Source organism: Equus asinus, chromosome 23 (assembly GCF_041296235.1).
Source record: "Equus asinus isolate D_3611 breed Donkey chromosome 23, EquAss-T2T_v2, whole genome shotgun sequence".
NCBI classification, from domain to species: Eukaryota; Metazoa; Chordata; class Mammalia; order Perissodactyla; family Equidae; genus Equus; species Equus asinus.
In genome coordinates, this window is record NC_091812.1 from 15,130,257 (window position 1) to 15,155,184 (window position 24,928).

Genomic DNA, 24,928 nt, shown 5'->3' on the forward strand with positions numbered 1-24,928 from the left:
GTCCTAGAGACCTCAAGGAATCAGGGAAGGATGCAGTGTCGTTTGGAAATGAGCCACGTGTGGGGACATTGACATTCAGGACAGTTGGTTCAAAAGATGGAGAAACTGCTTCTGACTGGTTAGAATACAGTGAATACAAGAATACAGGTAATAGAGCTTCAAAAGATTCTGCGATGAAAATGCATATAATTTAAGATTATGTATTTTGAAATTTTTCTGAATTATCTTTTTAATTATTCCTAGTATACCATTGATTGAAATAATGTAAACATATTATAAATTTTGAAAATAATCTGATAAACATAAAAGTAAAATTTTACTTGAACTACAGCTCTTAAGGAGATGGATGGGGTAGTGGTGATATTTTCGGTGCCTTCAGAAATGTATCAGTACTCACCTTTTCAATGGTCCCTTTGTTTGAAGGCCTGGTTTTTACAATCTTAGGACTGTTATGTACCACAGTAAGAGTCAGGGGGAGTAAGCGTCAGGAACGGTTTCTGTAAGGGGAGAACATACGTCCTGTGTGTCTCCTCTACTCCTAATACCCTACTCACAGACTACTTCATTTCTGACACTTCCGATCACCAAATGTGAGGAGTTTCCCCACATCAAGTACTTCTCAGACAGCAGCTGAGGTTCCATGATATCACTCAATCCTGACGCTGTCCACCTGGAGATAGTATCAGATCTCACAGCTTAAGGGCTCGGTCCCACGAGACTGTCCCCTGCTCCCTTGAGAGACAATCCCAAGTCCAGGTTGTCACCCATGCTTCTGATGTACCAGCTGTAAATCAGGGGTTCCCATGACCCCGTCCTTGGGTTTGATTAAGTTGCTAGAGTGGCTCACAGAACTCAGGAAGACAGTTTACTTACTAGATTACTGGTTTATTAGAAAGGATATTAAAGGATACGAATGAACAGCCAGATGAAGAGATACATAGGGTAACATCTGGAAGGGTCCTGAGCCCAGGAGCTTCTGTTCCTGTGGAGCTTGGGAGGCAGCACCCTTCCGGCATGTGGATGATTCTTTTTCATCAATCTGGAAGCTCTCCAAAACCCGTAGTTCAAGGATTTTTATGGAGGCTTCATTACATAGGCATGATTGATTCAATCATTGGACATTGGTGATCACTTCGGCCTCCAGCCCCTCTCCCCTCCTTGGAGCTGGTGAGGGTGGTATGAGACTGACAATTCCAAGCCGTTAATCATGGTTGCTTCCCCTGGCAACCAGCCTTTATCCACAGGGGCTTTCCAAAAGTTCCATAAACTTCGGTGTGGTTGAAAGGGACTTTTTATGAACAGGAGACACTCATTTCCCCTTTATTGCTCTGAAGCAATTTCAGTAACTGAGGACAAGAGACTAAATGTAATAAAAGATGCTCCCACTGTTCTTATCACTTAGGAAATTCCAAGGGTTTTGAGAGCTCTGAGCCAAAATGTATATTTTTTCTTATGCATCACAACATTGCAGCTTCCTTCTACAAAGTGAGAGAAAAAAGATTATGACAGGAGAGGGAAGAAAAGAGAGGGAAGAACTTAGACCTCAGTTATTCTCAGAGAATTTTTAGGAAAGAGGATGATGCCACAGACTGAGTGTTTGTGTCCCTCCCAAATTCATAGGTTGGAACCTAATCCCCAGTGTGATGGTATTTGTAGGCAGGGCCTTTGGGAGAGGATTAGTTCGTGAGGGTAAAACCCTCATGAATGGGATTAGTGCTCTTTTAAAAGAGGCCCCAAAGAGCCCCCCAGCCCCTTCCAAAGTGTGAGGACGTAACAAAAGTATGGCTGTCGATGAACGAGGAAGCAGGTCCTCACCAGACAACTGAGTCAGCCACACCTTGATCTTGGACTTCCCAGCCTCCAGAACTGTGGGAAATAAATTTTTGTTATTTATAAGCTACCTAGTTTGTGGAATTTTGTTACAGCTGCCAGAACGGACTAAGACCGAGTACATGTGAAAGTTGAAAATCTACGAATTGATCTTGAAACTAATTGTGCCAGTGTACTCCTTAGAAAAGTCTCTGTATATCCCCAGTGCTAGGGGTACCTCAATTTGAAGGCCAGTGGTTTAGGCTAAAGACTGATAGCATGGCATTGGCGAAGCTGGGTCAAGGTCTCCTCCCTCTCTTTCCTGTGTTTTGTTTGCTGCTCTGTGACATGTGGCTCTTGAGGGTCTCATGTCATCCTAGGGTTAGTTGGGTCAGTGACTGATTTAGGGATTGGTTTCCTCATCTGTGAACTGTGAGATTTGAGTTTAGACAATCCCTGAAGTTTCTTCCAGTTCAAAAACTATGATTTTGTGATCTAATTATTTGTACAGGCCACCGTCGAGATTGGGTAATGCATACAAATTGAAATCAGTTTTATCTCATTTCCTTTTTTTAATAAAAGGTAAATCTGTTTAGTTTTTCCATTCTAAACTGATGTTTTGAAAATGATTACTTGATTATTTGAGCTCTTTGGAATAATTTTGGACTCTGTTTAAAAAATATTGGTAAAATCATCTTTCAGAATATTAAAAATTAAATTATGTTCTTTATACATAGGAATTGCTCACAGATTTCCTGTTTTTCGTTTGCTATTGGTATACCACATATCTGGCTGTTGACTGATGGTGACACTTTGTTAGAGAACTGATGTTTTTAATTAGTGATAACCTAGGTTTGTGAACCTGTGTCCAGTTTGATGTAGTAGTGATTATCATTTCTTTGAGTTTTAAGACTCCTTCTCTTCTCTCCCTCCTATATACGCAGTGAAGGAAACTAGAGATTTTGAGCCAAGGAGCAAAGGAGGAAGTAAAAAGAGAAAAAAATTAGGGTTCCTCCTATATTGAGGAAAAATATTTTGATATCTTTGAGAAAGTGAAATAGTAAATGAAAAGATTTGTTGCCAAAGAGAAAAAATGTGAGAATGAGTGATAGATATTTACTGAATAACATAAAGCAGTCTGGAGAGAAACCATTTACTATTGGAACATTTTTAAACTGGAAGGTCTGCATACATAGGTGGATTTTCCATTACCTGAGTAGGCAAAGCGTCTTTTATAAAGAGCTGCTTCTTAGAGATTCCCCCTCGGAAAGAGTACCAGCAGCACATGTACTTCTCCTTTATGAGTAATTTGTCTTTAGCTTTTGGTCAGATTGAGTCAGGATTTGTTTGCCAGTTTTGAGTTGATCCTGAAAAAATATAGTCAGTTGGTGCCAACCACTGGCCATCAGGATGCATTTTGTGTACTAACTGTATTTGTTTCCCATTGCTTCTGTAATCGATTACCACAAACTTAGTGGTATAAAACAACACAACTTTCTTGGCTTACAGTTGGAGGACACAAGTCTGAAATCATTTTCGCTGGGCTAAAATCAGGGTGTTGGCAGGCTGACTCCTGGAGGCTCTAGGGGAGACTGTTTCCTTGCCTTTTCCAGCTTCTAGAATCTTCTTCACCCCTTGGCTCTTGCCCTCACGTCACTCCCACCTCTGCTTTCATTGTCACGTCTTTTCCTACTCTCTTGCCTCTCTCTGCCCTTATAAGGACTTGTATTACATTGGGGCCACCTGGATGATACAAACTAATGTCCCATCTAAAGATCCTTAACTTCGTCCCATCTGCCGAGTCTCTTTTGTACTGTAAGGTGACATAGTCACAGGTTCTGGGGGTTAGAACATCTTCCTTTGTCCTACTTTTTCATCCATTCATCTTAGGTTATATTTTATATTGTTTAATTGGATGGGGAAATGTTAACCACCTTAAATTTTCATGGAGGAGGTTAGAAGTGTTAAAAAGAAGTTAATACTATAAAAACAAACACAATTCAGAAAATAATGGAGTTTTGGTCCAGCCCAGGGTTGCAGGTTTTTCCATCTGACTTTTAACTTTAAGAAAGTAATATTGAGGATTAGTTCTTGGTTCTTACTTGTTTCAGTCAAAAATAAGGTGATCTTGAGGATTCTGTGAGAATTGGGGAAAATTATGATTTAACCTATTCTAGGGTAGGCCTGGAGTTTTAGCTGAGGGAATTAACCAAGTCCCTATATTCAGTCTTGAATGGGTCCCTGAGTTGGTACTGGAATACCTAATCTTTCTTCTCACAGATTTATAACTCTTGGACAATTTGGGATTGCTTTAGACGTTGCCTAAAATTCTTTGATTCTAACCCCAAAGTGGACCAGAAATGGTTCCTTCTTTAGGAGGGTCATTAGAGTAAAGCAAAAGCCCTCGTCTTCCTGTGACTCCACTGTAAACTCTTAAGCCATGCGAGGTAAAGTTAATTCTTCAGGGCATTGTTTCTTAAATTGGTATTCTGCATAATACTTTTCCATAGTGTTTTTTTATGGCTTTATTGAGATATAATTCACATACTGTAAATTCCTCCACTTAAAACTTACATTCGTTGTAGTTGAGTTCATTCACAGAGTTGGGCAGCCATCACCACAACCTAGTTTTAGAACATTTTTATCACCCCAGAAAGAAACCCCATACCCATTAGCAGTCACCTTCTCCCTAGGCCAGCCCTAGGCAACCACCAGGCTACTTTCTGTTTTTATAGATTTTTCTATTCTGAACATTTCATATGGGTGGAATCATGTAATATGTCATCTTTTATGACTGGCTCCTTTCACTTAGCATAATGTTTGTAGGATTCATCCATGTTGTAGAATGTATCGGTACTTCATTCCATGTTATTGCTGAATAATATACCATTGTGTGGATATGCCATATTTCATTTATCTGTTTATCAGTTGATGAACATTTGAGTTGTCTCCACTTTTGACTATTATAAATAATGCTGTGAACATTTGCGTACATGTTTTTATATGAATGTGTGTTTTCAGTTCTGTTGGGTATGTACCTAGGAGTGTAATTGCTTGGTCATGTGATAGCTTAATGTTTAACCTTTTGAGGAACTGCCAGAGTGCTTTCCAAAGCAACTGCATCATTTCATGTTCCTATCAGCAGTGAATAACAGTTCTGATTTGTCCACATCCTCACCAATACTTGTTATTATCTGACTGTTTGATTCTAACCATGACTGGCGGTTGTGAAGGGGTATCTTATTGTGTTTTGGGTTTGCATTTCCCTGATGACTAATGATGTGTAGTATCTTTTCATGTGCTTATTGACCATCTGTATATCTTTTTTAGGGAAATGTCTATACACATCCTTTGCACATTTTTAAATTGGGTTACTTATCTTTTTATTATTGAGCTGTTCTTTATATATTCTCAGTACAAGTTCCTTATCAGACAAATGATTTGCAAATATTTTCTCCCACTCTGCAGATTGTTTTTACTTTCTCCATGATGTCCTTTGAAGCACAAAAGTTTTTAATTTTTATGAAGTCCAATTTATTTTTTCTTTTGTTGCTTCTGCTTTTGATGTCATTTAAGAAACCATCACCAAATTCAAGGTCATGAAAATTTACCTCTGTGTTTTATTCTAAGTTTTGTATAATTTTAGCTCTACATTTTGGCCTTTGATCCATTTTGAGTTAGTTTTTGTGAATGGTGTGAGGTAAGGATCCAACTTTGTTCTTTTGCATGTGGCTATCCCGTTGTCCCAGCCCCATTTGTTGAGAAGACTGTTCTTTTTGCTTTTGGACAATCTTGGCATCCTTGTTGAAAATCAGTTGACTGTAGATGTATGGGTTTATTTTTGCACTCTCAGTTCTGTTCAGTTGATCTATGTGTCTGTCCATGTGTCACTACCATCCTGCCTTGATTACTCTTGCTTTGTAGCAAGTTTTGAAATCAAGATGTGTGAATTCTCCACTCTCTTCTAGTTTTTTAAAATAGTTTTATCTACTCTAGATACTTTGAAATTCCATATGAATTTTAGAATCAGCTTGTCAAATTTTACGAAGAAGTTGGCTGGGATTCTGGTAGGGGTTGCATTGAATCAGTAGATAAGTTTGTAGAGTATTGCCATCTTAACAATGTTAAGTCTTCTGATCCATAAACATGGGATGTTTCCCAATTATTTAGATCTTCTTTAAGTTCTTTCAGTGATGCTTTGCAGTTTTCAGAGTATAAACCTTGCACTTATTTTGTTAAAATTATCCCTAAGTTTTTATTCTTTTTGATGCTATTGTCAATGGAATTGCTTTTTTGTATTTCACTTTTGGATTGTTCATTGACTTTTGTATATAAAGCTTATATCCTGCAACCTTGTCAACTCATTTATTGGTTCTGTTAGTTTTTCTTTTGTGGATTCCTTATGATTTTCTACATATGCGATCATATCATCTAGGAGTAGAGATAGTTTTGTATCTTTATTTCCATCTGAATACCTTTTATTTATTTCTTTTTCTTGCCCATTTGCCCTAGGTAGAACCTCCAGTACAATGTTGAATAGAAATGGTGTGGTTCCTGATCTTAGAGGGAACCATCCAGGCTTTTACCATTAAGTATGATGTCAGCTGTGGTTTTCTTGCAGATGTCTTTTATCAGGTTGAGGAAGTTCCTTTTATTCTTAGTTTGTTAAATGTTTTTATTATGAAAGGGTGTTGGATTTCATTACATGGTTTTTCTGCATCTATTGAGATAATCGTGTGACTTTTGTTTTTTATTCTATTGCTATAATGTATTAATTGATTTTCAGATGTTAAACCAATCTTGAATTTCTGGGATAAATCTGTTTGGTCATGGTGTCTAATTTTTTTTCATCTGTTACTGGATTCGGTTTGCTGGTATTTTGGTGAGGATTTTTATGTCCATATTCATAAAAGGTTAATGGTCTGTAGTTTTTTTTGTGTGTGATTTTTTTTCTTGTTTTGATATCAGAGTAATACTGGCCTCATAAAATGAGTTGAAAAATGTTCCCTCCTCTTTTTTTTTTTGAAAGAATTTATGAAGAATTAGTGTTAATTCTTCTTTAAATTTTCAGTAGAGTTCAGTGGTAAAGCCATCTGGGCCTGAGCTTTTCTTAGTGGGTAGTTTTCTGGTCAATAATTTTGTTTCTTGTTATAGGTCTTTTCAGTTTGTCTGTTTCTTATGAGTCAGTTTTGGTAGTTTGTATCTTTCTAGAAATTTGTCCATTTCATCTAAGTTATCTAATTTGCTGGTGTGTTATTTGTAGTATTTCTTTTGAATTCTTTTTTTATTTTTATGAGTTTCAAACTAATGCCCCCTCCTTTGTTTCTGATTCTAACAATTTGAGTCTTCTCTCTTCTTATTCTTGGTCCATCGGGCTAAAAATCTGTCAATTTTGTTGGTATTTTCAAAAAACTAACTTTTGGATTTGTTGATTTTTCTCTGTTGTTTTCTATTCTCTATTTCATTAATTTCTTCTCTAGTTTTATTATTTTCTTATTTCTGCTTGCTTTAGGTTTAATTTGATTTGTTTTTAGTGTGTTAAGCTGGAAGATTAAGTTATTGATTTGATCTTTCATCTTTTTTAATATAGGCATTATTGCTATAATTTCCCTCTAAGCTCTGCTTTAGCTGTATCCCATAAATTTTGGTATGTTGTGGCTTCATTTTCATTCATCTCAAAGCATTAATTTCCTGCTGATTTTTTTGATCCATTTGTTATTTAGCAGTACATTGTTTAATTTCCATGTTAGTGAATTTCCCAGAATTTTTCCTGCTACTGATTTCTGATTTTATTCCTCTGTGGTCAGAGAACATTCTTTATATTACCTATCCATTTAAATATGTTAAGGTTTTTTTTAAATATCCTATCCTATATCCCATGTGACCTTGAGAAGAATGTCTATTCTGTAATTGAGAGGAGACGTCTGTAGATATTTGTTAGGTCTAGTTGGTTTATAGTGTTGTTTGTCTTCTGTTTCCTTGTTGATCTTCTGTCTAGTTATTCTATCCATTCAAAGTGTGGTCTGTTTCTCCCTTCATTTCTGTCAGTTTTGCTTCATGTATTTTGGTGCTCTGTTAGGTGCACATATGTTTATAATTGTTATATCCTCTTCGTATAAAACGTCCCTCTTTATCTCTAGTAACATTTTTTGTTTTAAAGTCTGTTTTCAGTGTGGTCATGCTACTTTTCTTGTTTTTGCATGTTTTCATGATGTATCTTTTTCCATCCATTTACTTCCAATTTGTTTATTTCTTTGAATCTCAAGTCTCCTGTAGCCTGCATATAGATTATGTTTTTTTTTTTAATACAGTCTGATAATCTCTGCTTTTTGGTTGGATTGTTTATTCCACTCACATTCGGTGGTTTTTTGGTTTTGATGAGGGAGATTGACCCTGAGCTAACATCTGTTGCCCATCTTCCTCTTTTTTTTCCCTCCCCAAAGCCCCAGTACGTAGTTGTATATTCTAGTTGTAGGTCATTCTAGTTCTTCTGTGTGGGATGCTGCCTCAGCATGGCCTGACGAGTGATTGTGCAGGTCTGCACCCAGGAACTGAACCAACGAACCCCGGGCTGCTGAAGCAGAGCACTGAACCCAACCACTTGGCCACAGGGCCGTCCCCTCAATGATACTTTTTTCGTTTTTTTTTTTTTTAGATCAGCACCTGAGCTAACAACCATTGCCAATCTTCTTTTTTTCTTTTCTCCTGCTTTATCTCCCCAAATCCCCCCATACATAGTTGTATATCTTAGTTGCAGGTCCTTCTAGTTGTGGGATGTGGGACGCCACCTCAACGTGGCCTGACGAGCGGTGCCATGTCCGCGCCCAGGATCCGAACCCTGGGCCACCGCAGCAGAGTGCGCGAACTTAACCACTCGGCCGTGGAGCCGGCCCCTCAATGATGTTTTTGATGTAATTGAATTTATGTCTGCCATTTTAATTTTGTTTTCTATATGTCTCTTGTCTTTTGTTTCTCCATTCTCCTTCATTGAGTTCTTTTGCATTAAGTGAATATTTTCTGCTGTAGCATTTTAATTTCTTTCATGATGTTTTTACTATACTTGTTGAGTATTTTGTTTAGGGATTGTTCTAGGGCTTACCATATGCAGCTTAACTGAATCAGCTTCAGGTTTACACTAGCTTAATTCCAGTCGTATGTAGAAACATTAATCCTATATAAACATATTGCTCTGTTCCCGTCTTCCCTCATTTTTGTGTTGTACATATTGCATCTTTTAATGTTAGAAAAACGAAAAATGTTGTTATAGACACTACTTTACCATATGTAGTTATTTTCTTAGCGTATAGCTTTGCTCCCACACACCTCATTTGCACTGGTATTGGCAAATGTATCATACATCTCTTATATTTCTGTTGTTATAGGCCCAACAACACGTTATATACAGAGTTTTATACAATTGATTTTTTTGTATCAAGAAAGAAAAATATGCATTTATAGTTGCCTTTACTGGTGTTGTTTGTTTTACTGTGTGGATTTGAATTACCTTCTACAGTTAGTTTTCAGTCTGAAGAACTTACTTTAGTATTTTTTTGTAAGGTGGGTCCTCTAAGGAAAAAATGCTTTTTCAGTTTTTGTTGATCTGGGAAAGTCTGTATTTCATCTTCACTTTTGAAAGTTAGCTTTGCTGGATATGAGATTCTTGGTGGACACTTTTTTCTTTGAGCACTTTGAGTATGTTATCCTGCTCTCCTCTGGACTTTGTTGTTTCTGCTGAGAAGTCAGCTGTTAATCTTTTGGGGGCTCCCCTGTAAGTAATGGATTGTTTTCCTCTTACGACTTTCCAAATTTTCTTCTTGTCCTTGACTTTCAGCATTTTTATTATGATGTGTTTACTTGTGGATCCCTTTGTATTTATCCTACTTGGAGTTTGTTGATCTTCTTGGTTTTTTTTCAATAAATTTGAGAAAGTTTAACCATTATTTCTTTGAATGTTTTTCTGCTTCTTTTTTCCTATCCTCTCCTTCTGGTATTCTCATTGTAAGTATGTTGGTGCATTTAATGATGTCCCACATTTCTCTGAGGCTCTCTTCATTTTTCTTCATTCTTTTTTCTCTCTGTTATTTGTCTTGATCTCTATCTATCCATCTTCAAGTTTTCCTATTCTTTCTTCTGTCAGTTCAAATCTATTATTGAGCCACTCTAGTCAGGGGTTTTTTCTCCTCATTATTGTGCTTTTCAACTCCAGAATTTCAATTTTGTCCATTTTCAATAATGTCTATCTGTTTATTGATATTCTCTATTTGATGCAACATTGTCATCATCTTTTTTTTTACTTCTTTAATCATGATTTCTTTAGTTCTGAGAACATGTTATTAATAGTTACTTTGAAACCTTTTTCTGATAAATCCAACATCTGAGTGCTCTCACCAGCACTTTCTGATTTCTGCTTTTTTCTGGTGTGTGGGTCATACTCACCTGTTTGTTTGCATGCCTCATAATTTTTTTATTGGAAACTGTACATTTTATTTTACTTTTCCATTTATTTTTGAGGAAGACTTTCTTTTTTTTTTTGGTGAGTAAGATTGGCCCTGAGCTAGCATCTGTTTCCAATCTCTTTTTTTTTCTCCCCAACACACAGTACATAGTTGTATATCCTAGTTGTAAATCATTCCAGTTCTATGTGGGATGCCTCTGCAGCATGGCTTGATGAGCAACGTGTAGGTTTGCACCCAGGATCCAAACCAGTGAACCCTGGGCTGCCCAAGTGGAGCATGCAAACTTAACCACTTGGCCCAGGGCCTGCCCCAGAAACTGGACATTTTGGATCATAAATTGTAGCAACCTTGGACACTGGTTATCCTCCCCTCCTTCCTTCCAGGGCTGCTGGTGCTGTCTGCTTGTTTGTTTCTTTAGTAGGTGTGTAGTCTCTTCCCTTCCCACAGCGTTAAGCCTCTGATGTTGCTCTTCAGCAGCTTCAGGTACGTCCATGGTCACCCTGGGATGATGGTGGTACTTAGGGCTCTCTTCAACTCTTTCTCTGACCACATGCAGATGTTGAGCTCCACTGACTGCTGGGTAATTGCTCTATTGTTTTTAACAATGTTCTGTACCATAAATTGCTCTACAAACTAATCCAATCAAGTTGTGGCTGCTTTGAAGGAATATTTTCTGAGGACAGTGTTTGATATTTGTTCTAACCCCAAGAGGGCTTCTCCTGACTTATTCTCAGTTATCTCTGGAAACTAGCTGGCTTACAGTTTAGTTTGTATCTTGAATCTCCTCTCAATTGCCTTTTACCACATTCTCCACTGTTTTTGAAAGCACATTTAGGCTTGAACTTCTCCAGACTGTTGCAAATGAAATCAGTTCCTTTGGAAAGAAATTAGAAGCTGTGTTTTGTGGCCTGCTTTTTCCTTCAGGCAAAATCTCTGAGCCAGGGCTCCAGAGCTGGGGTGGTGACAGTGACAAGCTTCTCTCTGAATGACATTCTTGCTCTAGGAGATGAAGACTTGGTGGGGGTGCAGCAGCCTGAGGTCTTCTCAGCTTGCCTCTCCTAATGTGAAACTATTGGGGTAGGAGTGTTCAGGGCCCCATTATTCTCAGTGTGCCACATCCAGTTAGAGCTGCCATTCCCACAAGTTGGGGCTGGGTGGAAGAAGGGAGCCCTCCCCTCTCAGCCATCCTCCTCTGGGACTTAGCCTCAGCAGCTGGAGGCAAGATGAGAAAAGCTGAAGTCCTGCTCCTCCTGAGAAGAAAGGCCTCTGGCTGGTAGCTGGAGGGGGAGGGAACTGTTCTGGCTGTAGCAATGTGGAGTGCAGTCTTGCTGAGCTGACAAGAGGGAGGTAGGGAGTGTTCTTGGTTCAAAGACCACACACTTTCTCCTTTCTTACCAAATTTTTATAGATTTTCTTGGATAGATATATTTCATTTGCTGTTTGCCTTTGGGACCATTTCCAGAGGCTTTAAATAGTTGTTGTTTTAATCATTCTCACCAGTTTCGCTCGGGAGTAGATCAGCAGAGCTCCTCACACTGTCGTGCTGGAAGTCGGTCCTCTCTTCCGTAGATTGTTAACAAGTGTGAAGTCATAAAGTGTTTAGCCTCAGAAAAGTTTTGGGAGCGCTCTTTGATGTTATCATAGTATTTTCTTACTCTTTTATATCACTATTTATATTTTATTATCCTTTCTTGTGTAACAATATTTCTTCTGCTAGAGCACAGTTTCTAAAACTTTTTGACTATGTTCCACAATAAGAAATAGACTTTATATCCTATTTAGAACACACATATATATTATTTTTTACAAAAGTTTCACCAAACGGCACCTACTCTTCTATATATGATGTATTGTAATATTTTCCATTCTATCTTACTTCATTAAAAAAGAATGCTTGGTTGCTATCTACTTAATTGACTTCACAACTTGCAGTTTAAAAAACACTCTAGACTAAGGCTCCTTGAGGCAAGGAGCTGTGCCTGGGCCTGACATTTTATCAGCAATCTCTGGCACACTTCCTGGCACGCAGTGGCACTTAGTGAATGTTCTTTGAATGACCATGTGATTGCCAGACTTCCCAGAGTCTTTAACAAGTTGTGGGGCACTGAGATGCCCTAAGAGAGGTTATAGCATATAGTTAGAAACCTCCCTTGACTCCTGAACCCTTTGTGGAGTTCCTATAAAAATCTCTCAGAATGAGTGCTTGGGAAATGTTTTTTAGATGAATAAAAGTATGGCTTGGTAAATTTCTTTTTCCAATGAAAATGAAGGGTAAAACCCAGGAAACATCATGTAAACATTTTGTACTTTGATAGGATCTTTCTTCTCAAATGTTTAAAGGAGGAAATCTGTACTGTATGGAAGAAGAAAATGTAGAGAAAAGTAATTACATGTGGACTAGTTTATTCTCTAAACTTAACTTTAATTAACCAAAGGTTACAGTTATGCTTTTTAAGGTGGTGGAAATTTTTCAGGATCTTTACCCAGTTAGTAGGCAAAAGAACTCATACTTTTTCTTTGATTTTTTTTTTTTTTTTGAGATCCCACCCCAATGGATGTGGCTAAACCTTTTGAGAATTGCCAAACCAAACACGATTCTTGGGATATGACAAGGAATGAGCAGTAGCTCTTTATTAAGACTTAGGCTGGGTACATACATACGTAATCCAGCTGTTCCTTGAGATTACCTTGCCCCTAAATGAGTGGTTTTGAAGATGAGGCAAGGGAGGGTATGAGAAAGACCAGGCTCCCTGTGACGGGAATAGGAGCATCTGATAGAGGAAAGGCTTAAGAAAAGTCGGCCCGTGGAATTAATGCTGGAGGCGTATGGTACTAATACAATTTCCTGTGCTGTAAGTTGGGATGAAAACTTCTTCAAGAACAAACAAACCCAGCAACAAAAAAAACTTCTATCTTAGAAGTGACAGAATCTCCCCTGTGAAATTCCTAGTTGACATTGGAAATGTATATTATCTTGGGGGTGACATTAGGGGGAGACCCAATAAAAGCTTTTGTATTTAATTTCCTGCTGGTTGAGGAGTTCACCTACTAGACTTGGAAGCAGATAATACCCCATAGTACAACCAACAGAAATTATCCTCTCTCTCTGGAGAAACCAAGCGTTTGGCTGTCTGAATTTATGAAATTTAACTCAGGGAACTGATTAATTTTATTATATAGGGTGTGAGGGCTGCGGCTGCTGCCAGATGTAGTTGAGGTCCGTTCTTGCCATTCTTACTCTGCTCCTGCTGTTTCTGATCCTTATGCTCACGGTGTCTAGAGTAGAGTTTTGTTAGTCTAGAATTGCTCCTGTCACCTTGGCCTTTTTAAATAGACTTCTTTTGTAGAGCAGTTTTAGGTTCATAGCGTAATTGAGTAGAAAGTACACCGTTCCTGTGTATCCCCTTCTCCCATACCTGTATAACCTACCCCACTGTCAATATCCTGTACCAGAGGAGTACATTTGTTGCAATGGATGAACCTACACTGACACATAATCATCCAAAGTTCATTGTTTACCTTGGGGTTTCCCTGTGGTGTTTACGTTTTGTGGCTCGGGAGAACGGTGTCATGACGTAGGGCTACCATTATAATATCTTACTGTAATATGTATGACTACAGAGTGGTTTGACTGCCCTAAAAATCCTCTATGATCTGCCTATTCATCCTCCTCCTCCTCTCAACCTCTGTCAACCTTTTTATTTTTAAAAATTACTTGAACCAGTTCTGTTAGAATTCCAGTCCTGTGCTGAACTGTTGAACTGTACTTTTGACCATAATATAGTTCAGAGAATTTCTACTTCTGTAAGAACTGCTGATGTCTTTCCTTTATTTCTTTACTCAAATAATGGCAGGTCAGTGATCATATTGTGTAATATAGAAGATGTTCTTTTATTTCCTGAGGTTTCCTTGATGGTCTGCTAATTGGAGATACTGCTGGACAAACAATAAAATATGATAATACAGCTCTAAGTAGTAGGGTTTTACTCTAGACCCATATAGTTATAAGAAAATTTAAAAATGGTTCCTGCCCTCTGTTTAGAGATTATGGTCTTCCCTTCCATAGATCTTAAATACATAAATGACATCATCTTCCTGGATATTCTTAACTAAAAGAACTACATAACTCTTGAGTACCTTAATGCACACACCAGTCATTTTCTCTTTGCTGCACCCCTTTTTGAAGAATCTGCCCAGATTTTAGTACCTGTCAACCACCAATCTTTGTGGGCTGAGTAGCTGACCCATTAGAAACCAATCTAGAGACTCCATTGGCTGGACTGAGCCAATTAGAGTGTCTTCCCTGAGAATAGAGACCTTGAGATACTGAGTTAATTAGATGATGATGAATCCTTGGGTTGAAAGATCCTGTACAGTCGTGACCAGGTTCTGAACTACACCATAAAAGCCCTGTGCAAGCCAGGAGAAACAAAAAAAACAGAGGAAGCTAGTCCATGCATTCAATATCAGACGTGCTTAATTAATGATCATTTTTTCCTTTGGGACTTTGCCAGTAGAAGAAACTCCTGATGTGGAAACCTTTGGCGTCTCTGTAGAAGAGGAGTCTTTGGGTCCAACAAAAAACCAGATAGCAAGATGTAAGTTTGCTTCCCTTCTTATAGCCTGCAATTTGTATACCTCCTTGAAGGATGCTGTATTTATTTTCCTGAGGCTGTTATAACAAATTGCTGTGAACTTAGTGGCTTAGAACAGAAATTTATTCTCCTGCAGTGGACTTCAGCCCCAAGTCCAGAATCTGGCAGGGCTGAGTTCCCTCTGGGGTCTCTAGAGGAGGATCTGGTCCTTTCCTCTTCTGGCTTCTGGTGGCTGCCAGCTTGGCGTTCCTGGGCTTGTGGCCACATCACTCCATTCTCTCCCTGTCTTCACATTGCCTCCTCTGTGTATCTGTCTTTGAACTCCTTTTCCCTCTCATAAGGATGCACCTGATTGCATTTGTGGCCTACCCTGATAATTTAGGATAGATACCGCCTCTCGAGACCCTTTGCCATGTAAGATGAATGTGAATTCACTTGTAAAGGCAGTCATCGCACATTCTGAGGATTAGGACAAGAGTGTATATTTTGGGGGCCACCATTCAGCCTCCTGAGATCAGATTGATGTTTGAACCATTTTTAAAATCTTTTGTTCCATATTATATTCTTGACAAGAAACTGCAGTGTTGAGTAAATTGATGAGTCTGTTCTTTATCTGAAATCTTAATGTTGAAATATTTTAGTGATTTACTTAGTGTGCTGTGTGGTGAAGAGGTCATTTAATGAGGGGGACAAATGAGTCATTGTCCAAAAAGTGGTATATCTTTTTAAGAGCGCTTATGGCAAGAAGTCATCACCTGAAATCTGTTTGCCTTCCACACTTCATCCTAAGGCTGGCTTCCTTGTGTTTGTGAGATGGTTTCCAGCAGCAGCTGGAGAGCTCTTATTTCCTTCTTCACATCTGGCAAGGAGAGAGTCTTTTTCCAATAGTTCCTGTGAGAGAGAGAGTGTTCTGGTGTGAGTCAGGGACTGATATTTTGGGTCAGATAATTTTTGGTTGTGAGGGACTCTCCTGTGCATTGTAGGATGTTTGGCAGCATCCCTGGCCTCTACCCACTGGATGCCAGTGGTACACTTCCCCAGTTGTGACAACCAAAAATGTCTTCAAACGTTGTCAAAAGTCCCCTGTGGGTCAAGATTACCCTTGATTGAGAACCACTGCTTTAAATCAATTAGTGCCCATTCTTGTCTCACCAAAATCTGCTAGTTAGGAAATTTCGGGTCTTGTTAGGAAGGAGGAATGTAGAAAATGGGTGCTGGACAGGTAAACTCTCATGTCTACGACACCTGAAATTCTAATGAGGACCAAAATTGAGTCAAGTCTGGCAGGCTTACTAAATTTTTGCTAGACCCTTGTTAGTATATTCTAACCTTATTCTCTTTTATATTGGACAACTAAAACCCAATATTATGTGCTTTTTTAAAAAAAATTCTATGGGCATGTGAATCCCAGGTTGGTTTTTTTTTTTGCTTTATTTATATCAACTGGTCAGCTGCTCTTTATCTTAGAATTTGTCCCTCTGGAACCTCATTCTTTTTCAACAAGTCTCTCCCCTGAGGTTTCACACTCGGTTGAGTGTGCCCTCCCTGTGACACTGCCCTGGCGCCCCTTGCCCTGGAGCATTAGCAGACACCGTGTGGTAGAATCTGTGCATTTAGCATAGCCGTTTATGCACTAGAGAACTGTGATTGGAATTTTTGTAAGGTACCATTTTTCTTTTCCTGCAAAGTAATTGAAATAGAATACAGACACATTTGTTGTTTTGAAGTTTTTATGATTTCCAAATTAACAAATTTGTACTTTTACAGGCATCAGGTGACTGATATTTTGGGGGTGCGTGTTATTTCTTCCTTGTAGAGGATCTCCTCTCTGTTTCTGTGAGTGCTCTGGCTGTGCTGGAAACCCTGACTAGAACCTGGTGAGAGGGTGTGCAACAGGAGTGGAATAAACACAAGCTGCTGCTTTTTCATCACGACTAAGGCATAGTAGAAGTTACTTATACAGCTCATAAACAGAGTGCCCCCACCAGACCAAGAAAATGTAACAAAGCTAAATGACACACAGGCAAGGACTTCTGTGACTTGGGGAAGTGAGTCTGTCAGGGTTTTTGTAATTGGCAGTACCTAGGAGCTTCCTTAAACCGTGAAGGGCTCCAGAAAGAACCCTCTTTTTGCCGTGGCTGTAGTTGTATTCTGTGTGTAGACAGCATAGCAGGAACAATCAGCTCTACCCTGATGTTGTTCATAATATTCCCTAACTTGTCTTTCCCTCTGTATTTTCTTCTTTATTCTGTTTTACTAATAGGTCATTTGGCCCCCAGCTTTGCTGTTCTGGAACCTCTCTCTTCATCTTAAGCTCCTTGAGGGGAGGGCGATTGTTGTAATCATCTTTAAATGAGTTTGAAAAAGCACAATTCCCCAGTCTTAGTACTATGCCTTGTAGGGCTTAAAATTTTGAGTGAATGACTTGACTTTACATATATCCTCCCCACACCCATTAGAACTGCTCCCCTTGAGTTTTTCTCTGCCCCTTGGAAAACAGGTAAGGGAGGAGGTCTAGAAATGGCAGTATTCACTAAGCTAGCTGAAGCTGCTTAGGAGGGAAAGAGGACATTTACAGTAGCAAGACTTGTTTTACTGTGGTTGTTAAAGCAAAAATGGGGGGAGCAGGGAGAAAGCCTGTTGTTTCTCAGGAGGTCTTGGCAAGGGCCCTAGTTTTAAAAGAGAAAGATACAGCCAGTTAGGTTGAAATGATACGAAGTCCCTCCTTTCACAGTCGTAGTTTTCTGAAGCCAAGGTGAACAGTTGGGAAGAGGTGGGTATGTAGCCATTGTTCAGTAATGGACTGCATCATCCCTTGGGACTGTTTCAGTAGGTGGTGCTCTTGGGCCATAACCTATCTTTTAGAAAGCTTCTGAGACTCCCGTGGCTGGTTCTAGGGCCTGGGTCCCAGCCGTCCCCTCAGGTGACTGCCGGTGCCCAACTTGGATAGCAGCCTATGGGTGGTTTTGGGAGAGGTCTTTCTGTCTGGAAGTGAAGCGAATTCAGGTCTGTACCTTCTCTAGCTTGCCTGAGCTCTGCTTTCCAGGGGAACTTAAATGAGAGGTTTACTAACTTAAAAAAAAGAAAATTGTGGCTCTAGTCTTTATGTAACAATTCTGATGTGTGTTGTGTTTTATCAATTTTCCAAGATCATTTTTCTAATTATGAATCATCAGTGATCCTCCAAATCAGGTTCCTTTCCAGACAGCTTAGGCTATGCACCTACGGATAAGGAGGAGGCAAACTGCTGTGAGCCTTCTGCATCAGCCTGAGCGTGTGGATCTGAGCGGCTGATCCCCTGTGTCTCCGCAGGCTGCCAGGCGTCGGTGGGCTCAGCTTGTCTGGGCTGCAGCGCCAGCAGCCAGCCTCCTGAGCTTTGTGACCTGGCAGAGCCAGTGGATGCTCAAGGTGCTCTCGGGTAGCTTTTGAGATTTTCTTTTTATAATTAATATTTTAGTTTATGTGGATTTTTAAATTGATTTAATTATCTGCTTATTTGTTTGTTTAAATTATCTTTTTTGGTATTTAGAATGTTCTTTTAATCTGAGAACTCCTGTATTTCTTGAATATTCTTAGCTTATCTCCTTATATCTCACTTCTCTTGCATTCTCTTCACTTTCTTCTGCTGTGACCCCTCCTCAATGTTTATGGAGCTATCCTTCGTGTTTCTGAACTATGCTTTCATATTTTTCTTCTTTTCTTTCTGGGCTGCATTCTGAGTCGATTCCTTAGTATTATCTTCAAGTTTACCAGTTCTTTCTTGAATTCTGTCCAGTCTAGGGTATCTGAGTTTTTAATTTTAATGACTGTATTCTTCATTTACATAATTTCCAATTGGTTCTTTTTTAACCTCTTCTTGTTTTAATTCTGCCCGTTTGTTTTATAATTTCTTATTCTTTTTTAATTAGCTTTCTTAAAGCCCATCTTAAACAGACTTATTTTGTTGGACCATTTTATATATTAATTTCATCTAAAGTGAGTGAGCTGTCTGATGGCCGGTTTCGTTAGTTGCCTTTATTGGCGTTAGATTTCTCCGTGTACTTTAGAACTTTGGTTGAATGGCGTGTTTTGAGTGAGATATATTTTGTATTGTTTTCATTCGTTTGTTCATGGAAATCAGCCTCTCTGTTTCCCCCTCTGCTCACTCTTCCTCGTTTAGCAGTTTTGTGGTTGTCTCCGTCTGGCTTCCATGGAACCCCAGTCCAGAACTGCAGGGGCGGTGTAGGTACTTAGGCAATCACAGGCTGCTTCAGTGCGTTCCTGACCGCTCGCTGGCCTGTGTCCTCCCTCCGCCCTAGGCCACAGCTCCATATGAGACAGGAACTGCCAGCCTTCTTCAGGGGTCGGAGTCACCTTTGATGCTGTCTTCAGGCAGTGCTGCTAGGTCTTTGTGTTTAGCCTCCAAATCTTATAGGATTCATACTTCCAGTTTCGGTGCCTATTTTTGCATCCTGAGCTTAGAAGGATCAAGGCTTTAACTTTGAGGACTTCTTCATGTTTCTGCTCCATATCTATTTCACAGAAATGTTTATATTATGTTTGAGCTTGCCTGCATCCTTTTGGTTTTCTCTTCTTCTATTTCCTCTCTCTTTGCTGTGTTTGGAGTAGAGAGGATCCATCAAAGAGTGAATTTACTGTGCCATCTTAACTGGAAGTCATGTGGCCTGAGGATTTAAAGGAAATAAAGTGAGATATTTGGTTTTACATAGTACTAAAGGCTAACCACAAAAATGCTTTTCTTTGTGAGTTCAGTGACCCATGGCATACAGTTGTTTAAACTCCTTCAGAGGCTCGCAGCCCCCAGAAGATGAGTGGGATTAAGCAGGTGGGATTTATTAGGATACTGTGGTTCTCTACAAGGATTTCACCTTATATTTTTCATTTTGATGGTAATTTAAAAAACTGAATTGTTTCTAAACACCTAAATACCCACAATTATAACTAAACGGTGTCTGAAGATGTCACTGCCTGCAGTTGTGTTTGTAATGGTGCCAAGTAGCACTACTTTTAGATATTGAAAAATGAACAGAGGTGAAAACGTAATTAATGTGTTTGAGCTGAGTGAGAGATTTCTGTTTCACTGTAGTTCAAAAAGAAAAGTGGCAGGTGAATTTAGTCATCCCCAGCATATGGTAGGACCAGCAAACTCAACAGAAGCTACTGGTAGCAGCCAGTACCAAGTTCTCATGCCTAGTTCAAGTGAGGTTCAGTAACCTACATCATTGATCACATTGAATTCATTTTGTTGATTGAAATTTTATCCATTTTGTAGATTTGTTGGTATTTAGTTTATGCGTTTTAAAAAATTTTGTAATTGTCTAAGAATTACAAGCGTACCAGTTTTATGTTTGTAAGTATTAAACAGAATAAAATTATTTTAGACAACTGTAGGAGCTAGCAACAGTTTTTCTTAAAGTTGGAAAAACATGGATCAAAGGGTAACTTAAGTCCCCCTGTGCAGTGTAGTAGCATCCTGTGTTTGGTTTGGATGTTTGTGCCTGCTTCACTCCTGCTCAGACTTAATGAACTTGCTTAGCTCAGGCGTTGTTTCTGTCTGGAAGCGTCTGACACCCCCTTGGCTGGGTGGGGTGCCCCTTCTTGATGCTCCCTGCAGCACCCCTGTTTCCTTCTATGCCAACACTTTGCACAAGGCATTATGTTTTATCTGTTTACACATCCTGATTTCCTCATCAGCCACAAATTGCTTGAGCACAAGGAACACTGCCATCTTTTTATTTGCAATGTTTTTCAGAGTTCCTGTCTTAAAGTAGGTTCCCAATAAGTGTATGGGATTCTTGGTTTTTATTTATTTATTATTTATTTGAGGTCATAATAGTTTATAACATTGTGAAATTTCAGTTGTACATTGTTATTTGTCAGTCACCACACATATGTGCCCCTTTACCCCTTATGCCCATTCCGCAATCCCCTTCCCCTCTGGTAACCACTAACCTGTTCTCTGTGTCCATGTATTTGTTTATCTTCCACATATGAGTGAAATCACAAAGTGTTTATCTTTCTCTGTCTTGCTTATCTTGCTTAACATAATACCCTTGAGGTCCATCCATGTTTTGCAAATGGGATGATTTTGTCTTTTTTTTATGGCTGAGTAGTATTCAGTTGTTTATATACGCCACACCTTCTTTATCCCATCATCAGTCGATGGGCATTTGGGGTGCGTCCACATCTCGGCTATTGTGAATAATGCTGCAGTGAACATAGGGGTGCATAAGTCTCTGCAAACTGTTGATTTTAAGTTCTTTGGATAAATACCCAGTAGTGGGATAGCTGGGTCATATAGTACTTACTTCTATTTCTGATTTTTTGAGAAATCTCCATACTGTTTTCCATAGTGGCTGTACTAGTTTCATTCCCACCAGCAGTGTACAAGGGTTCCGTTTTCTCCACATCCTCTCCAACATTTGTCGTTTTTTGTCCTCGTGATTATAGCTGTTCTAACGGATGTCAGGTCATACCTCATTGTAGTTTTGATTGGCATTTCCCTGATGATTAGTGATGTTGAACATCTTTTCAGGTGCCTGTTGACCTATATCTTCTTTGGAAAAATGTTTGTTCATATCCTTTGCTCATTTTTTGATTGGGTTTTGTTGTTGTTGTTGAGTTGTATGAGTTCTTTATATAATTTGGAGATTAACCCCTTGTCAGATAGATGATTTGCAAGTATTTTCTCCCAGTTAGTGGGTTGTCTTTTCATTTTGTTCCTGGTTTCCTTTGCCTCACAGAAGCTTTTTAGTCTGATGAAGTCCCATTTGTTTATTTTATCTTTTGTTCCCCTTTCCTGAGTAGACATGGCATTCGAAAAGATCCTTCTGAAACCAATGTCAAAGATTGTACTGCCTGTATTTTCTTTTATGAGTTTTATGGTTTCACATCTTACCTTCAAGTTGTTAATCTATTTTGTCTTTGTTTATTTAGTAATAAATTCTGAGTAGAACCAAGGGTGGAAAGAGGCAGAAATAACTTGGAGCCAAGTCACTAGTGATAAAGGCAAGAAGATTTCTAATATTTTAATGTCTAGTGTCCTCCTCGGCCCCTTTTTCCAACTGGTTTCATGAAAAGCTCACAGTCTTACTGTCAGATAATGAATTGAGGACAAGAATACAAGGAAAGTAGGTAACCACTATTTCTAACAGGATGTATGTGGGAAGGTTGCTGTGCTCTGATGGAGAACAAGGTAGGTGTTTCTGTCTTAGCAGCTCCAAAGGCAAGCATTGTCCTGGAGGGATGCTTCGGTGGGGAAGCCAGTGCCAGAGAGCAGCTCTTTTCCCCACATAACAAGGGACATGAGTGGGAGGATGGAGCTCAGTAAATCACCAGACAGAATTATCTGCTAGATTAAATTTCCTTCATTCTTTGCAAAGTTGTCTGAAGAGTGTGTACAGTGCACCTGGATTGCAGTTGCCGCCTCTGATTCCTCAGACCGGGAGTTTGTTTGAAATTATCTGCAAATGTCTGTGTTTTTGATTAGACTATCTTAGAGGCAAAACACTGCTGACTCAACAGAGAAAAAGCCAGCTCCTCCTAGTGGAACTTTTTTAAAACCTCATTGTTTTAAGGGAAAAAATATCATTGTTTCTTTCATAAGCATTTTATGGGGACAAGAATATTTTATTGTAACTTTTTAAGAAAAAGCCACAAACACAGGGGCAAATTGACCAATCTCAAAATAATGAAGCAAAGAAACATTACTTAAAGTAAATGAAAAATACTAGTGTCAGGCTTTCAGTAAGGAAGAGGAAGAATGTTGTCAAGCTTAAGCATAGTTGAACATAAATTTGAAAATTTTATATTTGATTATATTTCTGGAGGTTTTAAATATTTTCTGACAAGGCGATTGTGCTGTTAGTTGATGACATTGATTGTAGGCTAGGTATTTGATTTGTTTCTTTTTTTCCTTCCATAAACAGTGTATTTTATAACATTCTGTTCATAAATCTCTATTTGGTGCTCATTTCATGGGAGAAGCGACCTCAGTTGACTTATGCTCAGTGGAAATGGGAAAGAAATAGTGTTCTTTATGAGGTTTCCTCTTTGAGTAGGTTGCAGTCGATATTTGGCATGTATAGACTTACCTCTCATACCTCTGGCTTGGAGATGTGCAGACCAAAGGAAAGCCATTTCAGACTCTCTTGGACCCCTGACAGGTACAATATGTGGCCATTTTTGATACTGTGAGGTTTATAATGAGATTTGTTTGACATGTTAACCATCTGGGAGCTACAAGGGCTCCTATCAACAAAAAATCAGTCAGAATTTTATCTGTCTTAGTCTCTCCTCTACAATAGCCATAGTGGATTTGTTTGTTTACTTATTTATGTATTCACACATTTGTTCAACAAGTATTTTTTGAGTGTCTGCTACGTGCCAGGTCCTGTGGACAGCAGTGGTTTTCACAGTGCGCTCAGCACGCTGGGCTCTGAGGAGATGTACCGTCTAGGACGTGTCTGACTGCAGGTAACAGGAAATCCAGTGGAAGGCGGCCTAAGGCAAAAGGGAAATTCCTAGCTTGGCTACTTCATTGCCTCACCTACAGTAAGGAGAGGACCCAGGTCCTTCTCTGTGCTTAACATGTTGGTTAGTTCTCTCAGGCGTACTTAGTCCTGGATCCCAAGGCGACTACTGCTATTCTAAGTGTCGCGTGAAGACTACAGTGTCTAATATGGAAAAACATGAATTTAGTTAAGATTGAGACAGACTCTCAGAAACCCTCCAGCTGAAGCTGAGTTCTCATTGATGAGAGTTGCATAATGTTGCCTGTTTCTACAGTTGGTAGCAGGCAGGTGGAAATACCATGACTGGTCTACGCTAGCATTATCAAAATGTGGCTCGGGGACCCTTGGGTATCCCTGAGACCCTTTCAGGGGGTGACAAGGGCCAAACTATTTTCATTATAATGCTAAGACATTGTTTGAGTTTTCTACTCTTACTTTCTCACGAGTGGGCAGTGGAGTTGTCAAGAGGTTACATGATGTCGTTGCTCTGTCAGCTAATGGAATGTGTGCCTGTGTATTCTTGGGTTTTAAATTTTTCTGTTTTAATTTCTAATATGGTAAATACTGGTAAATGTACAAAACAAAAGCTCTCAGTAATGTCCTCAGTAATGTTTAAGAGCTTAAAGGGGTCCTGAGAACAAAATGTTTGTGATCCACTGGTTGGCATTAATCGAGATTGACCCTTGGCATTGGGGAAGATCTCAGCCTCCCTCAAGACTCGTGGTCGTGAGGTTCCTGGACAAAACTGATTGTCTTGTCAAGGAAGCAGCAGAGGGGTTAAGGCTGTCGGCTGGGCAAGCAGCAGTGTGTGCAGGACTGTTGTGAGGAGGGGGCTTTAGTGGGGAGGGCAGAGCGGGCATGCAGGGTGTGCTCCAGGCCCTGCCTCTGCTTTGACTGGAGCCACTCCACGTCTGTCTTTTTTTTAAATTGTGGTAAAATATACGTACCATAAAATTTACCATTTTAAGTGTACAATTGTGTGGCCTTAATTACATTCACATTGTTGTGCAACCATCCCCACCATCCTACTCCAGAACTTTTCCATTTTCCCAAACTGAAACTCTGTACCCTTTAAACAATAACTCCCTACCTCCCACATTGCCCCCAGCTCCTGACAACTCCCGTTCTATTTTCTGCCTCTATGAGCCTGGCTAGTGTAGGTATCTTTTGTAAGTAGAATCATACAATGTTTGTCCTTTTGTATCTGGCTTATTTCTCTTAGTGTAATGTTTTCAAGGTTCATCCATGTATGTATCGGCATTTCCTTCCTTTTTAAGGCTGAATAGTATTCCATTGTTTGTATATAGTTATTTTGTTTATCCATTCATCTGCCAATGGCCATTTGAGTTATTTCCATATTTTGACTAATATGAATAATGATGCTATTAATATGGGTATACTGATACCTGTTTGAGTCCCTATTTTCGGTTCTTTTGGGTGTATGCATAGAAGTAGAATTGCTGGATCATATGGTAATTCAATGTTTAATTATTTTAGGAACCGCCATACTGTTTTCCACAGTGGCTACACAATTTTGTATTCCTACCCAGCAGAG

At 39.2% G+C, this 24,928-nt stretch overlaps 1 protein-coding gene across 7 annotated transcripts in view; it reads left to right on the forward strand.

The window, feature by feature from the left end:
• The window catches only part of FANCC (FA complementation group C), a 253,228-nt gene that overhangs the window by 43,290 nt on the left and 185,010 nt on the right, over window positions 1-24,928 (forward strand). For 3 of the 7 annotated variants that reach the window (XR_011497288.1, XM_044756963.2, XM_070495592.1), the window contains one exon: window positions 14,780-14,863. The exons of 3 other annotated variants lie outside the window; for them this stretch is intronic. The gene's annotated coding sequence lies outside the window, so the exon portion shown is untranslated. The remainder of the gene's footprint in view (window positions 1-14,779; window positions 14,864-24,928) is intronic. One more of the 7 variants, XM_070495591.1, reaches the window with a different exon arrangement.